Source organism: Sminthopsis crassicaudata, chromosome 3 (assembly GCF_048593235.1).
Source record: "Sminthopsis crassicaudata isolate SCR6 chromosome 3, ASM4859323v1, whole genome shotgun sequence".
Lineage (NCBI taxonomy): Eukaryota > Metazoa > Chordata > Mammalia > Dasyuromorphia > Dasyuridae > Sminthopsis > Sminthopsis crassicaudata.
This window is the reverse complement of record NC_133619.1, coordinates 101,051,436-101,075,908: the sequence shown is the minus strand read 5'-3', so window position 1 is coordinate 101,075,908 and position 24,473 is coordinate 101,051,436.

Sequence of the window (24,473 nt, the reverse complement as noted above, 5' to 3'; positions counted from 1 at the left end):
GATTATTTAGACTATTTACTTTTTCCTCTGTTAATCTGGGCAAGCTATATTTTTGAAGGTATTCTTCCATTTCATTTAAGTTATCGAATTTATTGGCATAAAGTTGAACAAAGTAGCTCCTAACTATTGTTCTAATTTCCTCTTCATTAGTGGTGAGTTCTCCATTTTCATTTTAAAGACTATCAATTTGTTTTTCCTCTTTCTTTTTTTAAATCAGATTTACTAAGGGTTTGTCTATTTTCTTGTTTTTTTTTTCATAGTAACAACTCACTAAAAAGAAGAAAAGGAAAAGATCCATAAGGAAAGGAAATAAGAAAGGGAAAGGGATTTAAAGGGAGGAGGAGGGAAGGATATTAAAAAGGGAGGGCTGGGTGATGCAAGTGGGGCTCATAAGTTTAATACTGGGGAAGGGGTTGGGGGGATAAGGGAAAAAAAGCATAATCAGGGTATAATATGATGGCAGGAAATACAGAATTAGTAATTTTAACTGTAAATGTGAATGGGATGAACTCTCCTATCAAACGGAGACAGATAGCAGACTGGATCAAAAGTCTGAACCCTACAATATGTTGTTTACAGGAAACACACTTAAAGCAGGGAGATACATACAGAGTAAAGGTAAAATGTTGGAGCAGAATCTATTATGCTTCAGGTGAAGCCAAAAAAGCAGGAATAACCATCCTTACCTCAGATCAAGCAAAAGCAGAAATTGTTATAATTAAAAGAGATAAGAAAGGAAACTATATCATGCTAAAGGGTAAAATAGACAATGAAACCATATCAATACTAAACATATAGCACCAAGTGGTAGAGCATCTAACTTCTTAAAGGAAAAGTTAAGAGAGTTGCAAAAAGAAATAGACGGGAAAACTATCACAGTGGGAGATCTCAACCTTGCACTCTCAGAACTAGATAAATCAAACCACAAAACAAATAAGAAAGAAATTAAAGAGGTAAATAGAACATTAGAAAAAACTAGGTATGACAGATCTTTGGAGAAAACTGAATGCTGATAGAAAGGAGTATACTTTTTTCTCATCAGTTCATGGACCCTATACAAAAATTGACCATATATTGGGACATAAAGATCTCAAAATTAAATGTAGGAAGGCAGAAATAGTAAATGTCATCTTCTCAGATCACAATGCAATAAAAACTACATTCAACAAGAAGTTAGGGGTAAATAGACAAAAAAAGTAATTGGAAATTAAATAATCTCATCTTGAAGAATGACTGGGCGAAACAACAAATTATAGAAGCAATTAATAATTTCACCCAAGATAATGACAATGATGAGACATCATACCAAAATCTGTGGGATTCAGCTAAAGCGGTAATAAGGGGAAATTTTATATCTTTAGAGGCTTACTTGAATAAAATAGAGAAGGTGAAGATAATTGAATTGGGCCTTCAACTTTAAAAGCTAGAAAAACACCAAATTAAAAACCCCCAAGCAAATACTAAACTTGAAATTCTAAAATTAAAAGGAGAAAACAATAATATTGAAAGTAAAAAAAAAAAAAAACCTATAGGATTAATAAATAAAACTAAGAGTTGGTTTTATGAAAAAGCCAATAAAATAGATAAACCTTTTGTGAATCTGATCAGAAAAAGGAAAATCAAATTCTTAGTCTTACAAATGAAAAGGGGGATCTTTCCACCAATGAAGAGGAAATTAAAGAAATAATAAGCAGTTACTTTGCCCAACTTTATGCCAATAAATGTGATAACTGAAGTGAAATGGATAACTACCTTCAAAATATTGGCTTCCTATATTAACAGAGGAGGAGGTAAACTGCGTAAATAGTCCCATTTCAGAAAAATAAATAGAACAAGCTATTAATCAACTCCCCAAGAAAAAATTCCCAGGACCAAATGGATTTACATGTGGATTCTACCAAACATTTAAAGAACAATTAGCCCCAATGTTATATAAACTATTTGAAAAAATATGGGATGAAAGAGTCCTACCAATGTCCTTTTATGACACAGACATGGTACTGATAGTTAAACCAGGTAGGTTGAAAACTGAGAAAGAAAACTATACACCAATTTCCTTAATGAATATTGATGTTAAAATTTAAAATAAGATATTAGCAAAAAGACTTCAGAAAATCATCCCCAGAATAATACACTATGATCAAGTAAGATTTATACCTGGAATGCAAGGTAGGTTTAATATTAAGAAAACTATTAGTATAATTGACCACATTAATAATCATATTGGAACAAATCAAAGAAAATTATAAGTAATTGGGGGGATGTGATTCCAAATTTTCATTTTATAAAAAAAGAAATTGAGTCAAAGATGATCATTTATCAGATACGGTTTTGTAATACATTGATGTTATAAAATTATGTATAAAATTTGCTTAAATATTTAAGAACTTCAATAATTTTCAATAATATATATTTAGAATCTTTTAAACAAAGATAATGTTGTTTTCATAAAAGATACTTCCTCAAAACACACAAATAAATCTTGATACAATATTCTCAAATAATTTCAGCAAGTATTAATGATTGTTTTCCTTTAATAGTATAGAAATAACACTGATTATAATGTTGACATATTTACTATATATTAAAGCAATATAATTTGTTCTTTTGTTTGTCATTGTGTGAGTTGCTCTATAAAAGCCTTTTCATATTAGGAAAATTTTAGGTTAATATGAATTTTCATTTTTTATTCCTGTGGTATCATATTCTCATTTATATTTACACAGTTATATAACTAGGCAGATAAATATATGCATTTTACACAAACACCAGAGAAAAACCTGATAATCTACACAATATATAGATTTACCAAGATAGGTTTCTGTGGCAAAAAAGAAGAAGAAGAAGAAGAAGAAGAAGAAGAAGAAGAAGAAGAAGAAGAAGAAGAAGAAGAAGAAGAAGAAGAAGAAGAAGAAGAAGAAGAAGAAGAAGAAGAAGAAGAAGAAGAAGAAGAAGAAGAAGAAGAAGAAGAAGAAGAAGAAGAAGAAGAAGAAGAAGGAGAAGGAGAAGAAGAAGAAGAAGAAGAAGAAGAAGAAGAAGAAGAAGAAGAAGAAGAAGAAGAAGAAGAAGAAGAAGAAGAAGAAGAAGAAGAAGAAGAAGAAGAAGAAGAAGAAAGGAAGAAAACATTGGGAAAAATTGAGATTCAGTTTTATTTATTTTTTTTTTCTCAAAGCAGAAAAAACAAATTTTATCTTCATTAGGGGAAATGATCTTTTGAGCATGGGGGCAAATCTTTCAGGGGTAATTGAAGGTCAACAGAGATTAGATTCCGTTAAGTAAGTGTTTTTTTGTTAAGAAAGTTTGGGCAATTTAGAGTAGGGGTTCTAAACTTTTTTTTTCTTTTGTAAGGAATCCTTTGACCTTCTTTTGAAATATATGGAAGTTTCTTAGAAAAAAAATCTTAGTTGAAAATAAATCTATCCAAAGATTCAGTGGACTGAAGATTAAGAAAGTCTGTTTCAGAGGCAATAAGATATAGCAAATATAGCATTATTCAGTGGAAAACATAGTCATCTTGATTTTTAATATTTAGATTTATGAGCTAAAACTTCTGACTGTGACACTTACTGTATGACAATGGGGAAGAATAAATTATCTGAAAATTATTTTTCCTTATCTACAAAGTGGGATTGAAATTCTACTTTAAAATGTTATTTTGAAATAAATGATTTGTAAAACTTGGAACTGTAATTTCAGGTTACAGAAATATAGCAGCACAATACACAATCACTTATTAAATGATTTTCCACCCATTGGTTCTTGGTATGGCTGCAGAATCATCATCATTTGTGTATAAGAAATAATGTAGATTGGCAGAGCCAAGAGGGCAGAGAAGGCATATACATCTTTCTAAGATTCTCTCATACCCTCATTAGTAATTATTAAATTCAGCTTCAAAAACAATGCTTGACTGGTAAAATTCATGAAGATTGAAAGAACGCCAGAAAAGGTTTGTCCTGAACAGAGGAAGCAGACCAGTGCAAGCAAGGAATAAGGAGAGGCGAGCAAACTGAGCAGACCTGGAGTGGGGGTGATCCCTGTGGCTGGAAAATTTACAAGGAGGACTCTACCACAGGGTGGATGCTGTACTTTGGTTGCAAAGCAGTAGACCAGCAGAGAAATTAAAGCCAAAAATGCAGGATACTCTTAAAAAATGCCAGAACCTAAGAGGATCTGGCTATACCCACCTAAACATTAGTGACTCAGCACAGACCACAGCACAGTTGTGCAGCATTCTGCAGCACAGGGGTGTCCCAGAGGCAGCTACAGTTCTACATAGCAGGGGCTGCAGGCTGGGGCAGCCTATAATATGCGGGGCTTGGCCTGGGGCAATAGAACTTCTATAGCATTGTCTGTGCTCCATAGTGAAAAGACACTTCCAGTGTGGAGCTTTTTCCCAGAACATTTCTAAAGCCCAGATTCTCTTTGCAGCCACTGGCAGGATAGCTACTGTCCATATACCTATCCATGCTTTGCAGAGAATGCTGGTAACCTCCTTGACCTGAAGGCAGAGCCTAAGGGTTTTTTAAAAAATGAGTAAAAAAAGGGGGGCAGAACCAAGATGGCATAGAAGACATACGGGACTCTGTAAGTTCCTTTCTTCCCTCACTACCAATCAGATAATTTCAGCCTCAAAAATAGCGCTGGACTGATAGAAACCACAAGGACTGGAAGTACTACTTACCAGCTGAAGAGAATCTGGAGTTTCAACAGGAAAGTTCAGTTCCCAGGGGAGGAAGAAGAGAGGCCAGCGCAGACAGTTGGGTGCTGGCACACTGCGCCGATTGCGCTGGGGAGGGCACTAGGATCAGAGAAGCCACTGAGATAGAGGAATCTGTCACAGGCTGTTAGCTCTTCTCCACTTATAAAACAGCAGTTCAGAAGAGAAATCAAGCCAATTTAAAAATTTAAAGCCAGAGACTGGACCTTCCTCGACCCTGGGGGTGACTCAGCAGATCTCGACAGATCTGGAGGGAGGGAGGGGATAATTTGTAAAAATGAATACAAGGGATAATATTATAAAAAAATAAATAAATAAATAAATAATGAAATAAATAAATAAATAAAAGACATATCAGGATGATGTGATTCCAAAAGAATGGAATAATTTCAGACAACATTTTTATTCCCATTCACCCAGAAAAAAGTAATACAGAAAATTTCAATAGTTAAGTTACCTTTATGCTTACTGTCTTACTTCATAATATCATAATCTTTGTGAGAATCACCATCCTTTATGAAATTATAAGAAGGAATCAATTAAGCTTTTACTAATGATTCTCCACAGTATATCACTTCATTCTAGTCATACAAATGACTGAAATCAATATTGAATATAATATTCTTCTGTATTACAGAAGATTAAACCATTTGACAAAGATAGATACATACCCTATTGTATGTAATTGTAAAATTGTATTGCAAAATTGTACCCTATTGTAAAATATCATATGATGGATGGATGTATACCAGAAGTGTTTGCTACTCTCTTAGAAGATGTCCTGCAGAAAATTCCAATGGTTTTCCTCTGGTTTACAGGTGAATGTACTGATTGCATTGTCTCAGACTACTGTATCCCATAGTTGTCTATCACTCTGTCCTTAGCACTAATATTAGAAAATAAATTGAAATTATTTTTTAAAAATGAGTAAAAAAGCCAAGAGAACGCTGTCGTTAGCTTCTATACAGAAAGAGAGCAAGTTTACAACCCCAAGGAGACTAATAGCAAACAGTCTCCAGACCTAACTCCAAAGGGGGATGTAACCTGTTCCCCATTATACAAGGCTTTCTGAGAAGAAACTATAAAAAATCTTAAAAGAGAGCTAGAAGAAAAAATGAGAAAGGAAAGAGAAGATATGCAAGAGAGTAACAACTCCCTGAAATGTGAATTGGAAAAGGTAAATAACTCCCAGGACGCACAAGGAAATAGAATTTGTAAATTGGAAAAAATAAAGAATTCCCAGAAAATAGGATTTGTTAATTGGAAAAGATAAAGAATTCCAAGATAGTAGGATTTGTGAAATTAGAAAAAGAAAATTGCTCATTAAAAAAAAAAAAAAAATGGTGAAATTTGTAAAGATCTGTTGTCTCCAGAAACCACCAATCGCTCTCTGGTCTAGAGGAGAGACTTCTTCCTCCAGAGAGCCGCCTCAAGTCTGGCCTAAACAAGAGACTCGCTTTCTCTCTTCCCTCCCTCCTTCCCACCCTCCATCCCTTCTTTCCTTTTATCTCTTCTTCCCTTTTTCCTTTCCTCTCCTTAGGTTAGGTTCTTACTAAGTGCTAATGAGATAATGAGATATTAGGTTCTTACTAAGTGCTAATGAGATAATGAGATATTAGGTTCTTATTAAGTGCTAATGAGATAATGAGATATTAGGTTCTTACTAAGTGCTAATGAGATAATGAGATACTAGGTTCTTACTAAGTGCTAAGTCGGTACTTAACAATTCTCTAGGTCCTCCCCAGGAGTTCACGGGGGTTAAACTCCCAATAAAGGCCAGAACTAGAGAATTGTTAAGTACTGACTTAGCACTTAGTAAGAACCTAATATCTCATTATCTCATTAGCACTTAGTAAGAACCTAACAAAATGGAAAAAAAAAATTCTAGAGAGCAAAACAACCCATTTAAAAACTCAATTGGACATATACAAAAAGAAGTAAAAAAGCTAATTAATAAAATAACTCATTAAAATCAGAACTGAACAAATAGAAATGCATGATTCATTGAGACATCAAGAATCAGTCAAGCAAAAATAAAAACAAAAAAAAAAAATGAAAAATTAGAAAAAAATGTGAAATTTCTACTTGGAAAAACAGCAGACCTGGAAAACAGATCTAGGAGAGATAATGTGAGGATTATTGGACTTCCTGAAAATTATGATGAAAAAATGAGCCTAGATACTATTTTACAGGAAATCATCAAAGAGAACTGCCCAGATATAACAGAATCATAAGATAAAATAGGCATTGAAAGAATTCGTTGAACACCTACTGAAAAAGATCCTAAAATAAAAACTCCAAAGAATATGTAGCTAAATTCAAGAATTATCAGAATAAGGAAAATAATATTACAAGCAGCCAGAAAAACAAACAAACAAACAAACAAAAAAAAAAAAACCCAAAACAAAACAAACAAACAAAAAAACCAATTCAGATACCAAGGAGCCACAATAAGGATCACTAAAGATCTATCACATTCCACATTAAAAGATAAACTAGAGGGCGGAGCCAAGATGGCGGAGAAGATACACGCCACTGTGTAAGCTCCTTTCTTCACTCACAACCAACTAGATTTAATCAGCCTCAGAAATAGCGTTGGACTGATAGAATCCACAAGGACTGGAAGCATGACTTACCAGCTGAAGAGAATCTGGAGTTTCAGCTGGAAAGGTCAGCTCCCAGGGGAGGAATAAGATAGGCCAGCTTAGACAGTGGGGTAGTGGCACACTGCGCAGGTCGCGCTCTGGAGGGCTCTGGGATCAGAGAAGCCACCGAGATAAAAGAATCTGACACAGGCTGTTAGCTCTTCTCTGCTTATAAAACAGCAGTTCATAAGAGAAATATAAGCCACTTTAAAATTTAAAACTAGATTGGATCTTCCCGGATCCCGGGGGTGAATCAGCAGATCTTGGCACCAGGGGTGTGGCCGACATAGGCAATCCAGGCTTTTACCTCGGGGTAGTTAAGAGATTGAAGAGTGGGCGGGGCGGTAACTCATAGTGCCTGGCTCAGCTGGCTGGAGGCTGTGGAACGGAAGTCCCAGAGAAGCAGAACCTTTGAACTAGGGACCACGGTTTCTGGCAGACACTTCCAGTTTGAGCACAGGGGCTTTTCACGTCACCTGCTGCTGACACCCACACCCCACCAGGACGAATAGGCTAGGCTTTGAGTCGCCTTTACTTTTCAGTCTCAACCTCAGGGAAGCCACTAGAACACAACACCCTCAAGGCACAGCAGTGCTAGTCACCTCTGAGGCACTTCCAGGGAGGGGGTGGGGAACTGTCTCCCAGAGCTCTCTCTTAGCTGAGGCGCAGGGGCCGCTGCATCCATCCAGTCTGGGAGGAAGCTGGTAAAGAAATAAATACATAATTCCCTACCCCAGGGACAGACCCCAAAAGATTTTTTAAGTATGAGCAAGAAGCCCAAAAAAAACATAGATTCCTTCTACACAGAGAAAGAGCGGGTATCCAACTCCGAGGAAGTTAACAGCAGAGAGTCAGCAGATAACAACCTAAAGGGGAATGATTCCTGCCCCCCATCACATAACTCTCTCCTTGAAGAAGCTATTAAAAAGTTAAGAGAGTTTTAAGAAAAATGGGGAAAGGAAAGAGAAGCTATGATAGAGAATAACAACGTTCTGAAATTGGAGTTGGAAAAAATAAAGAATTCACAGGAGATGCAGGGAAACAAAATTAGTGAATTAGAAAAGGTAAAAAAAATCACAGGAAAATAGGATTTCTGAATTGTAGAAGATAAAAAAGTCCCAAGAAAATAGGATTTCTGAATTGGAAAAAGAAAATAATTCTCAAAAAAAAAAAAAAAAATTAGGGAAATGGAAAAAAATCCAATAGAGCAAAATAATTCATTTAAAAACAAAACTGGGCATTTATAAAAAGAACTAAAAACTGTGAATGAAGAAAATAACTCCTTAAAAGTCAGGATGGAATAGAAATGAATGATTCATTGAGAACCCAAGAATCAGTCAAACAAAACAAAAAAATGAAAAGGTGGAGAATAACGTCAAATACTTACTGGGAAAATCTATAGACCTGGAAAATAGATCTAGGAGAGATAATCTGAGCATCATTGGACTTCCCGAAAACTATGACCAAAAACAGAGCCTAGATTCTATTTTACAGGAAATTATCAAAGAGAACTGTCCAGAGATAATAGAAACAGAGGGGAAAGTAGATGTTGAAAGAATTCATCGAACTCCTTCTGAAGTAGACCCTAAAAAAAGAACACCACGGAATATTGTGGCTAAGCTGCAGAATTACCACACAAAGGAGAAAATCCTGCAAGCAGCTAGAAAAAAAAAAATTTAAATACCAAGGTGCCACAATAAGGGTCACACAAGATCTGGCTGCCTCCACATTAAAAGATAGAAGGGCCTGGAACTTGATATTTCGAAAGCCAAAAGATCAAGGTTTGCAACCAAGAATAAACTACCCAGCTAAGTTTAGCATCTTTTTCCATGGAAGAAGATGGTCATTCAATGAAATAGAGGAATTCCATATGTTTCTAAGAAAAAAAAAAACAGACTTAAACAAAAAATTTGATCTACATCCACAAGACTGAAGAGAAACAGAAAAAGGTACACAGAACCCTTGAGAACTATATCTCTGTTGTGGGTATATAGAAAGTAGGCATGGATAATTTGATTTTACTGATATAAAAGAAAAAAAAGGAGGGGGTGTAGTAAAGGGAAGGGGGTAGTATCAGAAAAAGGGGAGGGTGTGATAAAAAGAAGGAAACTACATCCCAGGAAGAGGCATAGAAAATACACCATATCTGAGGGAATTTAGAGAGGGGGAGAATCATTGTGTAAATCTAACTCTAATCAGGAGAGGCTCAAAGAGTAAATAATTGTCATATTTGTTTTTCAGAGAATTCTCTCTCACCTCATTAAAAGGGGGGAGAGGAAAAGGCAAAAGGAAAAGGAAAATAAGGGAAGGGACGTGGAGGGAGGGGGGAAGGATACTAAAAAAAAAGGGAGGGCTGTGCGTCACAAGGGGGGTCTATAAATTAAATATTGGGGAAGGGTTTCAGGGGGGTCAAGGGAAAAAACATAATCTGGGGATAATATGATGGCAGGAAATACAGAATTAGTAATTTTAACTGTAAATGTGAAAGGGTTGAACGCTCCCATCAAACAAAGACAGATAGCAGACTGGATTAAAAATCATAACCCTACAATATGTTGTTTACATGAAACACACTTAAAGCAGGGAGATACATATAGAGTAAAGGTAAAAGGTTGTAGCAGAATCTATTATGCTTTAGGTAAAGCCAAAAAAGCAGGGGTAGCTATCCTTATCTCAGGTCAAGCAAAAGCAGAAGTTAATCTAATTAAAAGAGATAAGGAAGGAAACTATATCCTGCTGAAAGGTAGCATAAATAATGAAGCCATATCGATACTAAACATATATGCACCAAGTGGCATAACATCTAACTTTCTAAAGGAAAAGTTAAGAGAATTGCAAGAAGAAATAGACATTAAAACGATAAGAGTGGGAGATCTCAACCTTGTACTCTCAGATTTAGACAAATCAAACCACAAAACAAACAAGAAAGAAATTGAAAAAGTAAATAAAACATTAGAAAAACTAGGTATGATAGACTTTTGGAGAAAACTGAATGGCAATAGAAAGGAATATACTTTCTTCTCGGCAGTTCATGGATCCTATACAAAAATTGACCATATATTAGGACATAAAGATCTTAAAATTAAATGTAAGAAGGCAGAAATAATAAATGTCATCTTCTCAGACCACAATGCAATAAAAGCTACATTCAGTAAAAAGTTAGGGATAAATAGACCAAAAGGTAATTGGAAACTGAATAATCTCATCTTAAAGAATGACTGGGTGAAAGAGCAAATTATAGAAACAATTAATAATTTCACCCAAGATAATGACAATGATGAGACATCATACCAAAATCTGTGGGATGCAGTTAAAGCAATAATAAGGGGAAAATTTTATATCTTTAGAGGCTTATTTGAAGAAAATAGAGAAAGAGAAGATTAACGAATTGGGCTTACAACTTAAAAGGCTAGAAAAATACCAAATTAAAAACCCCCAACCAAATACTAAACTTGAAATACAAAAATTAAAAGGAGAAATCAATAATATTGAAAGTAAAAAAACTATTGAATTAATAAATAAAACCAAGAGTTGGTTTTATGAAAAAGCCAATAAAATAGATAAACCTTTGGTAAATCTGATCAGAAAAAAGAAAGAGGAAAATCAAATTATTAGTCTTACAAATGAAAAGGGGAATCTTTCCACCAATGAAGGGAAAATTAGAGAAATAATAAGGAGTTACTTTGCCCAACTTTATACCAAAAATTTTGATAACTTAAGTGAAATGGATGACTTCCTCCAAAAATATAGGCTTCCTAGATTAACAGAGAAGGAGATAAATTGCTTAAATAGTCCCATTTCAGAAAAAGAAATAGAACAAGCTATTAATCAACTCCCCAGGAAAAAATCCCCAGGACCAGATGGATTCACATGTGAATTCTACCAAACATTTAAAGAACAATTAGCCCCAATGTTATATAAATTATTTGAAAAAATAGGGGATGAAGGAGTCCTACCAAACTCCTTTTATGACACAGACATGGTACTGATACCTAACCCAGGTCGATCGAAAACAGAGAAAGAAAATTATAGACCAATTCCCTTAATGAATATTGAGGCTAAAATTTTAAATAAGATATTGGCAAAAAGACTTCAGAAAATCATCTCCAGGATAATACACTATGATCAAGTAGGATTCATACCAGGAATGCAGGGCTGGTTTAATATTAGGAAAACTATTAGTATAATTGACCATATTAATAATCAAATTAATAAAAACCATATGATCATCTCAATAGATGCAGAAAAAGCATTTCACACAATCCAACATCCATTCCTACTAAAATCTCTTGAGAGTATAGGAATAAATGGATTATTCCTTAGAATAATCAGGAGCATATATTTAAGACCTTCAGTAAGCATAATATGCAATAGAAATAAACTGCAACCTTTCCCAGTAAGATCAGGAGTGAAACAAGGTTGCCCACTATCACCATTACTATTCAATATAGTACCAGAAACGCTAGCCTCGGCAATAAGAGCCAAGAAAGAGATTCAAGGAATTAGAGTAGGAAATGAGGAAATCAAACTATCACTCTTTGCAGATGACATGATGGTATACTTAGAGAACCCCAAAGACTCTGCTAAAAAGCTATTAGAAATAATTCAGAATTTTAGCAAAGTGGCAGGATACAAAATAAATCCACATAAATCCTCAGCATTCTTATATATCACCAACAAAATGCAACAGCAAGAGATACAAAGAGAAATTCCATTCCAAACAAATGTTGAGTGTATAAAGTATTTGGGAATCCATTTACCAAAGAATAGTCAGGAGTTATATGAGAAAAATTACAAAACACTTGCCACAAAAATAAAGTCAGATTTAAATAATTGGAAAGACATTCAGTGCTCTTGGATAGGCCGAGCGAATATAATAAAGATGACAATACTCCCCAAACTAATCTATATATGTAGTGCTATACCAATCAGACTCCCAAGAAACTATTTTAATGACCTAGAAAAAATAACAGCAAAATTAATATGGAAGAATAAAAGATAGAGAATTGCAAGGGAACTAATGAAAAAAAAGTCAGAGGAAGGTGGTCTAAGTGTATCTGATCTAAAGCTATATTATATAGCAGCAGTCACCAAAACCATTTGGTACTGGCTAAGAAATAGACTGGTAGATCAGTGGAACAGATTAGATACAAAGGACAAAAAATTGTACATCTATAGCAATCTAATCTTTGACAAACCCAAAGATACCAACATTAGGGACAAAAATTCATTATTCGGAAGAAACTGTTGGGAAAACTGGAAATTAGTATGGCAGAAATTAGATATGGACCCACACTTTAACACCATATACCAAGATAAGATCAAAATTGATCCATGATTTAGGCATAAAGAATGAAATCATAAATAGATTAGAGGAACAGAGAATAGTCTACCTCTCAGACCTGTGGAGGAGGAAGGAATTTATGACCAGAGGAGAATTAGAGATCATTATTGATTACAAAATAGAAGATTTTGATTACATCAAACTAAAAAGTTTCTGTACAAACAATACTAATGCAAACAAGATTAGAAGGGAAGTAACAAATTGGGAAAATATTTTTAAAAGGAAACGTTCTGACAAAGGTCTCATTTCCAAAATATATAGAGAACTGACCCTGATTTATAGGAAACCAAACCATTCTCCAATTGATAAATGGTCAAGGGATATGAACAGACAATTCTCAGATGATGAAATTGAAACTATTTCCACTCATATAAAAGAGTGTTCCAAATCACTACTGATCAGAGAAATGCAAATTAAGACAACTCTGAGATACCACTATATACTTGTCAGGTTGGCTAAGATGACAGGAACAAATAATGATGAATGTTGGAAGGGATGGTGGAAACCTGGGACACTGATATATTGTTGGTGGAGTTGTGAAAGAATCCAGCCATTCTGGAGAGCAATTTGGAACTATGCCCAAAAAGTTGTCAAACTGTTCATACCCTTTGACCCAGCATTGCTGTTATTGGGATTATATCCCAAAGAAATACTAAAGAGCGGAAAGAGACATATATGTGCCCAAATGTTTGTGGCAGCTCTTTTTGTTGTAGCTAGATACTGGAAGTTGAATGGATGTCCATCAATTGGAGAATGGTTGGGTAAATTGTGGTATATGAAGGTTATGGAATATTATTGCTCTGTAGGAAATGACCAGCAGGAGGAATACAGAGAGGCTTAGAGAGACTTAAATCAACTGATGCTGAGTGAAATGAGCAGAACCAGAAGATCACTATACATTTCAACAACAATACTTTATGAGGACGTATTCTGATGGAAGTGGAAATCTTCAACATAAAGAAGATCCAACTCACTTCCAGTTGGTCAATGATGGACAGAAATAACTATACCCAGAGAAGGAACACTGGGAAGCAAATGTAAATTGTTAGCACTACTGTCTATCTACCCAGGTTACTTATACCTTCGGAAGCTAATAATTAATGTGTAACAAGAAAATGGTATTTATACACATATATTGTATCTAGGTTATATTGTAACACATGTAAAATGTATGGGATTACCTGCCATCGGGGGGAGGGAGTGGAAGGAGGGAGGGGTTAATTTGGAAATATGAATAAAATAAAAAAAAAAAAGATAAACTGGAATCAGATAATCTGAAAGGCAAAAAAAACTTGGAATGCATCCAAGAATAAACTATTTAGCTAAGCTGAGCACTTTCTTCCAGGGAAGAAGATGGACATTTAATGAAACAGATGAATTCCATTTGTTTCTAAAAAACCAAAACAAAACAGAACTAAACAAATAATTTGGTCTCCAACCATAAGACTCAAGAGAAGCAGAGAAAGGTAAAAGTAACTTTTGAGAACTGTATTTCTGTTATAGATATACACAAAAAGTGAATGTATAATTTGATTTCACTAATATAACATTAAAAAGGAAGTAGAAATGGAAAAGGGATATTATCAGAAAAAGGGAAAAGGGGAGATAAAAAAGGGGAAACTACATCCCACAGAGAGGCAAAGGAAACCTACTTTATCTGAGAGAATTTAGAGAGGGGGAGGAAAATTGTGTGAATCTGATTCTCATCAGATTTGGCTCAAAGAGAAAATAATTAAAAAGTCAGAGAGGAAAAGGAAAAAGGAAAAGAGAAATAAGGGAAAGGTAAAAGAAAGGGGAAAGGATTCAAAGGGGCAGGGAAGGATTCTAAAGAGGGTGAGATGTGTGAGGCAAGTGGTGCCCATAATTTTAATATTGGAAAAAGGGGTAAGGGGGGACAAGAAAATAAAAAGCATTAACTGGGTATAATAAGATGGCAGGAAATAAAGAATTAGTAATTTTAAATGTAAATGTCAATGAGATGAACTCTCCAATAAAATGGAGGAGGATAGCAGACTGAATCAAAAGTCAGATCCCTACAATATGTTGTTTACAGTAAACACATTTAAAGCAGGGAAATACATACAGAATAAAGGTAAAAGGCTAGAGCAGAATCTATTATGCTTCAGGTGAATTAAAAAAAGCAGGGATAGCCTTCTTTATCTCAGATCAAGCAAAAGCAAAATTTGATCTAATTAAAAGATATAAGGAAGGAAATTATATCTTGCTAATGGGTACCATAGACAATGAAGCAATATCAATACTAAACATATATGCAGCAAGTGGGACAGCATCTAATTTCTTAAAAGAGAAATTAAGAGAGCTGCAAAAAGAAATGGACAGCAAAATTATAATAGTGGGAGATCTCAACCTTGTACTCTCAGAATTAGATAAATCAAACCACAAAACAAATAAGAAAAAAATTAAAGATGTAAATAGAATATTAAAAGAATTAGATATGATAGATCTTGGGAGAAAACTGAATGTGACAGAAAGGAGTATACTTTCTTCTCAGCAGTTCATGGAACCTATAAAAAATGAATCATATGTCAGGACATAGAGACCTCAAAATTAAATGAAGGAAGGCAGAAATAGTAAATGCTTTCTTTTCAGATCATGATGCAATAAAAACTACATCCAATAGGAAGTTAGAGGTAAATAGAGCAAAAAGTAATTGGAAACTAAATAATCTCATCTTATAGAATGATTGTGTGAAACAGTAAATTATAGACACAATTAATAATTTCACCCAAGATAATGACAACTATGAGACATCATACACAATTTGTGGGATTCAGCCAAAGTTGTAATAAGAGAAAAATTTATATCTTTAGAGGCTTACTTGAATAAAATAGAGAAATAAAAGATCAATGAATTTGGCTTGCAATTTAAAAAGCTAGAAAAAGACCAAATTAAACTCCCCCCATCAAATACTAAATGAGAAATTCTAAAATTACAAGGAGAAATGAATACTATTGAAAATTTAAAAAAAAACTATGGGATTAATAAAAAAAAATTTCTAATAGTTGGTTGTATGAAAAAAATCCAGTGAAATGGATAAACCTTTGGTAAATCTGATTAGAAAAAGGAAAAAAGGAAAATCAATTTTTTAGTCTTAAAAATAAAAGGAGAACTTTCCACCAATGAAAAGGAAATTACACCAATAATGAGTTATTTTGCTCAACTTTATGGAAATAAATTTGATCACCTAAGTGAAATGGATGACTACCTTCAAAATATAGGGTGCCCAGATAAATAGACGAGCAAGCAAATTGCTTAAAGAGTCCCATTCAGGAAAAGAAATAGAACAACTTATTAGTCAATTCCCTAGAGTTGGATCAGATGGATTTACATGTGAATACCAAACATTGAAAGAACAATCAATTCCAAAATTATATAAACTCTTTTGAAAAAGTAGGGAATGAAGGACTACTATTAAATTCCTTTTATGACATAGACATGGTACTGATGTCTAACCCAGGTATGTTGTAAACAGAGAAAAAAAATTATAGACCAATCTTTCTAATGAATATTGATGCTAAAATCTTAAATAAAATATTAGCAAAAAGACTACAAAAAATTATCCCCAGGGTAATACACCATGACCAAGTAGGATTTGTACCAGGAATGCAGAGCTGCTTCAATATTAGGAAAACTATAAGCATAATTGTCTATATCAATAACCAAATTAACAAAAATCATATGATCATCTCAATAGATACAGAAAAAACATTTGATAAGATCCAACATCCATTCCTATTAAAAACACTTGAGATAATAGGAATGGATTTTTCCTTAAAATCATCAGTAAGCTTCATATGTAATGGGAATAAACTAGAACCATTCACAATAAGATCAGGAATGAAACAAGGTTGCTTACTGTCACCATTACTATTCAATATTGTATTAGAAATGCTAGCTTTGGCTAGTTTAGAAAAAGATTAAAGGATTTAGAGGAGGTAATGAGGAAACCAAATTATCACTCTTTGCTGATGATATGATGGTATATTAGAGAACCCACAGATTCTACTAAAAACTATTAGAAATTATCCACACCTTTAGCAAAGTTGTAGGATGTAAAATAGATCCACATAAGTCATCAACATTCTTATATATCATTAACAAAATCCTATAGTTAGAGTTACAAAAAGAAAATCCATTTAAAGTAACTACCAATAGCATAAAATAATTGGGAATCTATCTGCCAAGGAAATATCAGGAACTATATGAGCAAAACTACAAAACACTTTCCACACAAATAAAGTCAGATCCAACCAATTAGAAAAATATTAAATGCTCTTTGATAGGGTGAGCTAATATAATAAAGATGACAATGCTACCAAAACTAATCTATTTATTTAGCACTATACCAATCAGACTCCCCAAAACATATTTTAATGACCTAGAAAAAATAACAACAAAATTCATATGGAAAAACAAAAGGTCAAGAATTTAAAGGGAATTAATGGGAAAAAAAATCAAATGAAAATGGCCTAGTTGTACCAGATCTAAAATTATATTATAAAGCAGCAGTTACCAAAACCATGTACTATTGGCTAAGAAATAGATTAGTTGATCAGTGGAATAGATTAGGTGCAAAGGACAAAATCTAACAACCTAGTGTTTAACAAACCCAAGGACCCCAGCCTTTGGGATAAGAACTCAATGTTTGACAAAAATTGCTGGGAAAATTTGAAATTAATATGGCAGAACCTAGGCATTGATCTAACTTACTTAACTTAACACTGTATACCAAGGTCAGGTCAAAATGGGTTCAGGACCTAAGAATAAAGAATGAGATTATAAATAAATTAGAGGAACATAGAATAGTTTACCTCTCAGACCTGTGGAAGAGGAATGAATTCATGACCAAAGAAGAACTAGATATCATTATTGATCACAAAATAGAAAGCTTTGATTATATCAAATTGAAAAGTTTTTGTACAAACAAAATCAATGCAGAAGGGAAACAATAAACTGGGAAAACATTTTTACATCAAAGGTAAAGATAAAGGCCTCATTCCCAAAATATATAGAGAATTGACTCTAATATATAAGAAATCAAGCCAATCTCCAATTGATAAGTGGTCAAAGGATATGAACAGACAATTCTCGAATAAAGAAATTGAAACTATTTCTAGTCATATGAAATGATGCTCCAAATCATTAATAATCAGAGAAATGCAATTTAAGACAATTCTGAGATATTCTGACACACCTGTCAGATTGGCTAGAATGACAGGGAAAGGTAATGCAGAATGTTGGAGGGGATGTGGGAAAACAGGGACATTGATACATTGTTGGTGGAACTGTGAATTCATCCAGCCATTCTGGAGAGCAATTTGGAACTATGCTCAAAAAGTTATCAAACTGTGCATACCCTTTGACCTTTGTTGCTACTGGGTTTTTATCTCAAAGGGATCTTAAAGAAGGGAAAGTGACCTGTACGCGCAAGAATGTTTTTGGCAGCCCTCTTTGTGATGGCCCAAAACTGGAAACTACGTGGATGCCCATCAATTGGAGATTGTTTGAATAAATTGTGGTATATGAATAGTATGGAATATCATTGTTCTGTAAGAAATGATTAATAGGATGATTTCAGAAAGGCCTGGAGAGACTTACATGAACTGATGCTGGGTGAAATGAGCAGGTCCAGGAAGGAGATCATTCTATATTTCAACAAGAATACTATATGATGATCAATTCTGATGAATGTGGCCCTCTTCAACAATGAGATGAAACAAATCAGTTCCAATAGAGCAGTGATGTATTTAACCAGCTACACCTAGAAAAAGAACTCTGGGAGTTGACTATGAATCACTACATATAATTCCCAATCCCTATATTAGCAAAGGAACTCTGGGAAATGAGTGTGAACCACTACTTAGAATTCCAAATTTCTCTATTTTTGTCCACCTGCATTTTTTATTTCTTTCACAGGTTAATTGTACACTATTTCAAAGTCCGGATCTTTTTCTACATCAAAATAATTGTATGGACATGTATACATATATTGTATTTAATTTATACTTTAACACATTTAACATGTATTGGTCAACCTGGGGTACAGGGTGGGAGGAAGGAGATGAAAAATTTGAACAAAAGGTTTTGCAATTTTCAATGCTGCAATTTTCAATGCTGAAATATTACTCATACATGTATCTTATAAATAAAAATCTATAATAAAAATATAAAAAAAGAAGTAATATAGAAATGGCAAGACTGAAAGTTGGTCTAATTTGTTTTCAGTATAAGAATAATATTATCTAAACTGTAACATTTGATTGAAAAATCTATATGTTAATCTTAAGCAATATTTTTGGAAATAAATATTAATCAAAGGCTTCTTTCATTCCTAGTTTAATTTTGTTCCTTAATGGTACACTATAGATTCATGATGAAAAAAGTAATAAGAAATTAATGAAATGTTACCTGGTTATAACCATTTACAAAATTACCCACAGTGTATCTTTTTTTTTTTTTTTTCCCCCAACCCTTCCAACATATTTCCATTTCCTTTTCCTTCATTATTGTCAATCTTTTAGGTGTGATAAGGAACTTCAGAACTGTGTTACCTATTTTCAGAGTGATTTAATAGATTTGCCCAAATTCTGGACATTGTATTATGACCATGATCTCTTAGGGGATGGGATGAGTGAGGGAAGAGATGTTGATTTCAAGTTGTCTTTACCTGAATATCTGTTTTTTCTTCATTATGCCATGCTTTTCAGTGATAGATTTTAGACCGAGGTAAGGAAAACCTTTTAACTATAGAGGGGAAGAAGTGAAATGAGTGAACCTTAGTCTCATCAGAATTATCTCAAAGAGGAAATAACATATACAATATAAAAATATTTCTTACCATAAAGGAAAATAAGAAGGGAAAGGAATATAAGAAGGGTGGAGGGGAATAGAAAAGAGGGCATTTTTAGGGAAGGCACTGATCAGAAGAAAAACATTTTTGAGGAACAACAATGTGAAAGCAGACAGAGAATAGAACAAAAAAGAAGAAATACAGTTAGCAAATAGTGAAAATAATTTTGAAGTATCTCTATGACAGCCTTATTTTTCAAATATGTAGGAAATGTCAAATTTATAAAAAATAAGAGTCTTTCCCCAACTGATGAGTCATCAAAAATATGAAAAGCTTTCAGTTGAACTAAGCAAGCTATTTATAGCCATATGGGAAAAAGAGGACTCTTAATTCATTACTGATTGGAGAAATTAAATTAAAATAATTGTGAAGTTTTATCTCATACTGATTAGAGTAATAGGCCAAAGAAGGGACATGACAGATATTAGAGAGAATGTAGCAAAAATGATATATTAATGCATTGTTGGTGGAATTATGAACTGACTCAGTCATTCTATAAAGGAATTTGGAACTATGTCCAAAGGCTTTACCTTTTGATGTAACAATGCCACTATTAATCATGTAATGTAACACAAATGAGATTTTTTAAAATAGGAAAGGGAGCTGTGTATTCATAAATTTTTATACCAGTTGTTTTCTCAGGACAGAGGTGGAAATGGAAGTAATGCCTAGCAAAAGAATGGCTGAATAAATTGTAGTTTGCTATTAAGATGAAATACTATTGTTCTATGGGAAATGATGAGCAGGATGCTCTGAGAACCTGAAAATCCTCCATAGGCTCATGCAAAGTGGGAAAAAAATACAGATCTGAAAAGTATTCTTAACTAGCAACTAGGTGATGTGATGGACAGACTGCTGGGCTTGAAGTCAAAAGACCACGAATTCAAATCCAACTTCAGACATTTGTGTGAGCCTGGACAAGTCACTTAATTCTCAGTTTCACACATATAAAATGAGCTGAAGAAGGAAATGGTAAACAATGCTGGCATTTTTGCCAAGAACACTGCGAATGGATTCATCAGTTGAGCATAACTGAAATGACTCAAAGACATCAAAATGAAGGAAGTATATGAAATTTGTTATTTATAAGGAAAAATTTCTTTTGAATAGAGTTAAGCACTACGAAAGATATATTTAATTTTATTTCATGGTATACTTTATAGTCCTAATATAAAGTATGATATACATTTAAAAAAAAGTTATGATAAGTTAAACAATAGCTTCTGTAACTATCTGTAACAGAGAAGTTTTTGTTTATATGTGTGTATGTCTTTATGTGTGTATTTCCCATGATATACACATATAGAGGCAGACAGATAGAAACAGAGAGACAGATGTAGAGGCAGAGACAGAGATAAAAACAGAGAAAGTGAATCCCACTTCCATTTTGATACCTGCTGATGATAAAAATGAACACAGAAAAAGGTAGCTGAAAAAAATAGAAACTATGGTTACATTTTTCTTTTTGTTTTTTCTTTTTTTTTTTTTTCTGTTACTATCATTTATTCATTCTTCAATCCAGCCAAACTGGCCTTACCTATGAAACTCACAAAACACTACATCTACTGCATGAGCATTTGCACTTGTTCTCCTTTATGCCCATTCTTGACTTTTGCCTAATGGAGTCATCTTCTTTTAAAGTATCAATGAAATACCATTTTCTACATGAAATCTTTTTTGATGTGCACAACTTTTAGTACTTTCCCATATTATGTTTAATAAACTTGAATTCATTTGGATTTATTAATTTAATTAGTTTATTTACTAACAAATTGCAAATTTATTAATTTGCAATTAATAAATGCAAATGAATTCAAAATTGTATAGGTACTTATTTTCTCTCTAGGAGAATAAAATGACATCTCTTTCTGGATACTGATGGAATTTCAATCCCAAGTGAATTGGAATTGCCTTGAATCACTGTATTATTGAAATGAGAGCTAAGTCCATCACAGCTGATTGCCTCATAATTTTGTTACTATTTACAATATAATTTTGCTTCTGCTTATTTCACTCAGCATCACTTCCTGTAAGTCTTTCCAGGTTTTTTCTTTCTTTTTTTTTTTTTTTAATTATATATATATTTTTTATAATATTATCCCTTGTATTCATTTTTCCAAATTATCCCCCCCTCCTTTTATTCCCTCCCCCCGATGACAGGCAATCCCATACATTTTACATGTGTTACAATATAGTCTAGGTACAATACATGTGTGTGAATATCATTTTCTTGTTGCACAATAAACATTAGAATCCAAAGGTACATGCAACCTGGGCAGACAGATATTAGTGCTAACAATTAACATTCACTTCCCAGTGTTTCTTCTCTGGGTGTAGCTACCTCTGTCTATCATTGATCAACTGGAAGTGAGTTGGATCTTCTTTATGTTGAAGATTTCCACTTCCATCAGAATACATCCTCATACAGTATTGTTGTTGAAGTGTACAGTGATCTTCTGGTTCTGCTCATTTCACTCAGCATCAGTTGATTTAAGTCTCTCCAGGCCTCTCTGTATTCCTCCTGCTGGTCATTTCTTACAGAGCAATAATATTCCATAACCTTCATATACCACAATTTACCCAACCACTCTCCAACTGATGGACATCCATTCATCTTCCAGTTTCTAGCTACAACAAAAAGAGCTGCCACAAACATTTTGGCACATATATGTCTCTTTCTGCTCTTTAGTATTTCTTTGGGATATAATCCCAGTAGTAGCGCTGCTGGGTCAAAGGGTATGCACAGTTTGACAACTTTTTGGGCATAATTCCAGATTGCTCTCCAGAATGGCTGGATTTTTCGCAACTCCACCAGCAATGTATTAGTGTCCCAGTTTCCCCACATCCCCTCCAACATTCATCATTATTTGTTCCTGTCGTCTTAGCCAATCTGACAGGTGTGTAGTAGTATCTCAGAGTGGTCTTAATTTGCATTTCTCTGATCAGTAGTGATTTGGAACACTCTTTCATGTGAGTGGATATAGTTTCAATTTCTTCCTCTGAGAATTGTCTGTTCATATCCTTTGACCATTTATCAATTGGAGAATGGTTTGGTTTCCTATAAATCAGGGTCAGTTCTCTATATATTTTGGAAATGAGACCTTTGTCAGAACGTTTCCGTTTAAAAATATTTTCCTAATTTGTTACTTCCCTTCTAATCTTGTTTGCATTAGTATTGTTTGTACAGAAACTTTTTAGTTTGATGTAATCAAAATCTTCTATTTTGTGATCAATAATGATCTCTAATTCTCTTCTGGTCATAAATTCCTTCCTCCTCCACAGGTCTGAGAGGTAGACTATTCTCTGTTCCTCTAATCTATTTATGATCTCATTCTTTATGCCTAAATCATGGATCCATTTTGATCTTATCTTGGTATATGGTGTTAAGTGTGGATCCATATCTAATTTCTGCCATACTAATTTCCAGTTTTCCCAACAGTTTTTTTCCGAATAATGAATTTTTATCCCTAATGTTGGTATCTTTGGGTTTGTCAAAGATTAGGTTGCTATAGTTGTACCCTTTTTTGTCCTTTGTATCTAATCTGTTCCACTGATCTACCGGTCTGTTTCTTAGCCAATACCAAATGGTTTTGGTGACTGCTGCTATATAATATAGCTTTAGATCAGGTACACTTAGACCACCTTCCTCTGAGGTTTTTTTCATTAGTTCCCTTGCAATTCTCGACCTTTTATTCTTCCATATGAATTTTGTTGTTATTTTTTCTAGGTCATTGAAATAGTTTCTTGGGAGTCTGATTGGTATAGCACTAAATAAATAGATTAGTTTGGGGAGTATTCACTCAGCCTATCCAAGAGCACTGAATGTCTTTCCAATTATTTAAATCTGATTTTATTTTTGTGGCAAGTGTTTTGTAATTTTTCTCATATAATTCCTGACTTTTCTTTGGTAGATGGATTCCCAAATACTTTACACTCTCAACATTTGTTTGGAATGGAATTTCTCTTTGTATCTCTTGCTGTTGCATTTTGTTAGTGATATATAAAAATGCCGAGGATTTATGTGGATTTATTTTGTATCCTGCCACTTTGCTGAAATTTTGAATTATTTCTAGTAGCTTTTTAGCAGAGCCTTTGGGGTTCTCTAAGTATACCATCATGTCATCTGGAAAAAGTGATAGTTTAATTTCCTCATTTCCTACTCTAATTCCTTGAATCTCTTTCTTGGCTCTTATTGCCAAGGCTAGCATTTCTAGTACTATATTGAATAGTAATGGTGATAGTGGGCAACCTTGTTTCACTCCTGATCTTACTGGGAAAGGTTGCAGTTTATTTCTATTGCATATTATGCTTACTGAAGGTCTTAAATATATGCTCCTGATTATTCTAAGGAATAGTCCATTTATTCCTATACTCTCAAGAGTTTTTAGTAGGAATGGATGTTGGATTGTGTGAAATGCTTTTTCTGCATCTATTGAGATGATCATATGGTTCTTATTAATTTGATTATTAATATGGTCAATTATATTAATAGTTTTCCTAATATTAAACTAGCCCTGCATTCCTGGAATAAATCCTACTTGATCATAGTGTATTATCCTGGAGATGATTTTCTGAAGTCTTTTGGCTAATATCTTATTTAAGATTTTAGCATCAATATTCATTAAGGAGATTGGTCTATAATTTTCTTTCTCAGTTTTCGATCTACCTGGTTTAGGTATCAGTACCATGTCTGTGTCATAAAAGGAGTTTGGTAGGACTCCTTCATCCCCTATTTTTTCAAATAAATTTTATAACATTGGGGCTAATTGTTCTTTAAATGTTTGGTAGAATTCACATGTGAATCCATCTGGCCCTGGGGATTTTTTCCTGGGGAGGTGATTAATAGCTTGTTCTATTTCTTTTTCTGAAATGGGACTATTTAAGCAATTTATC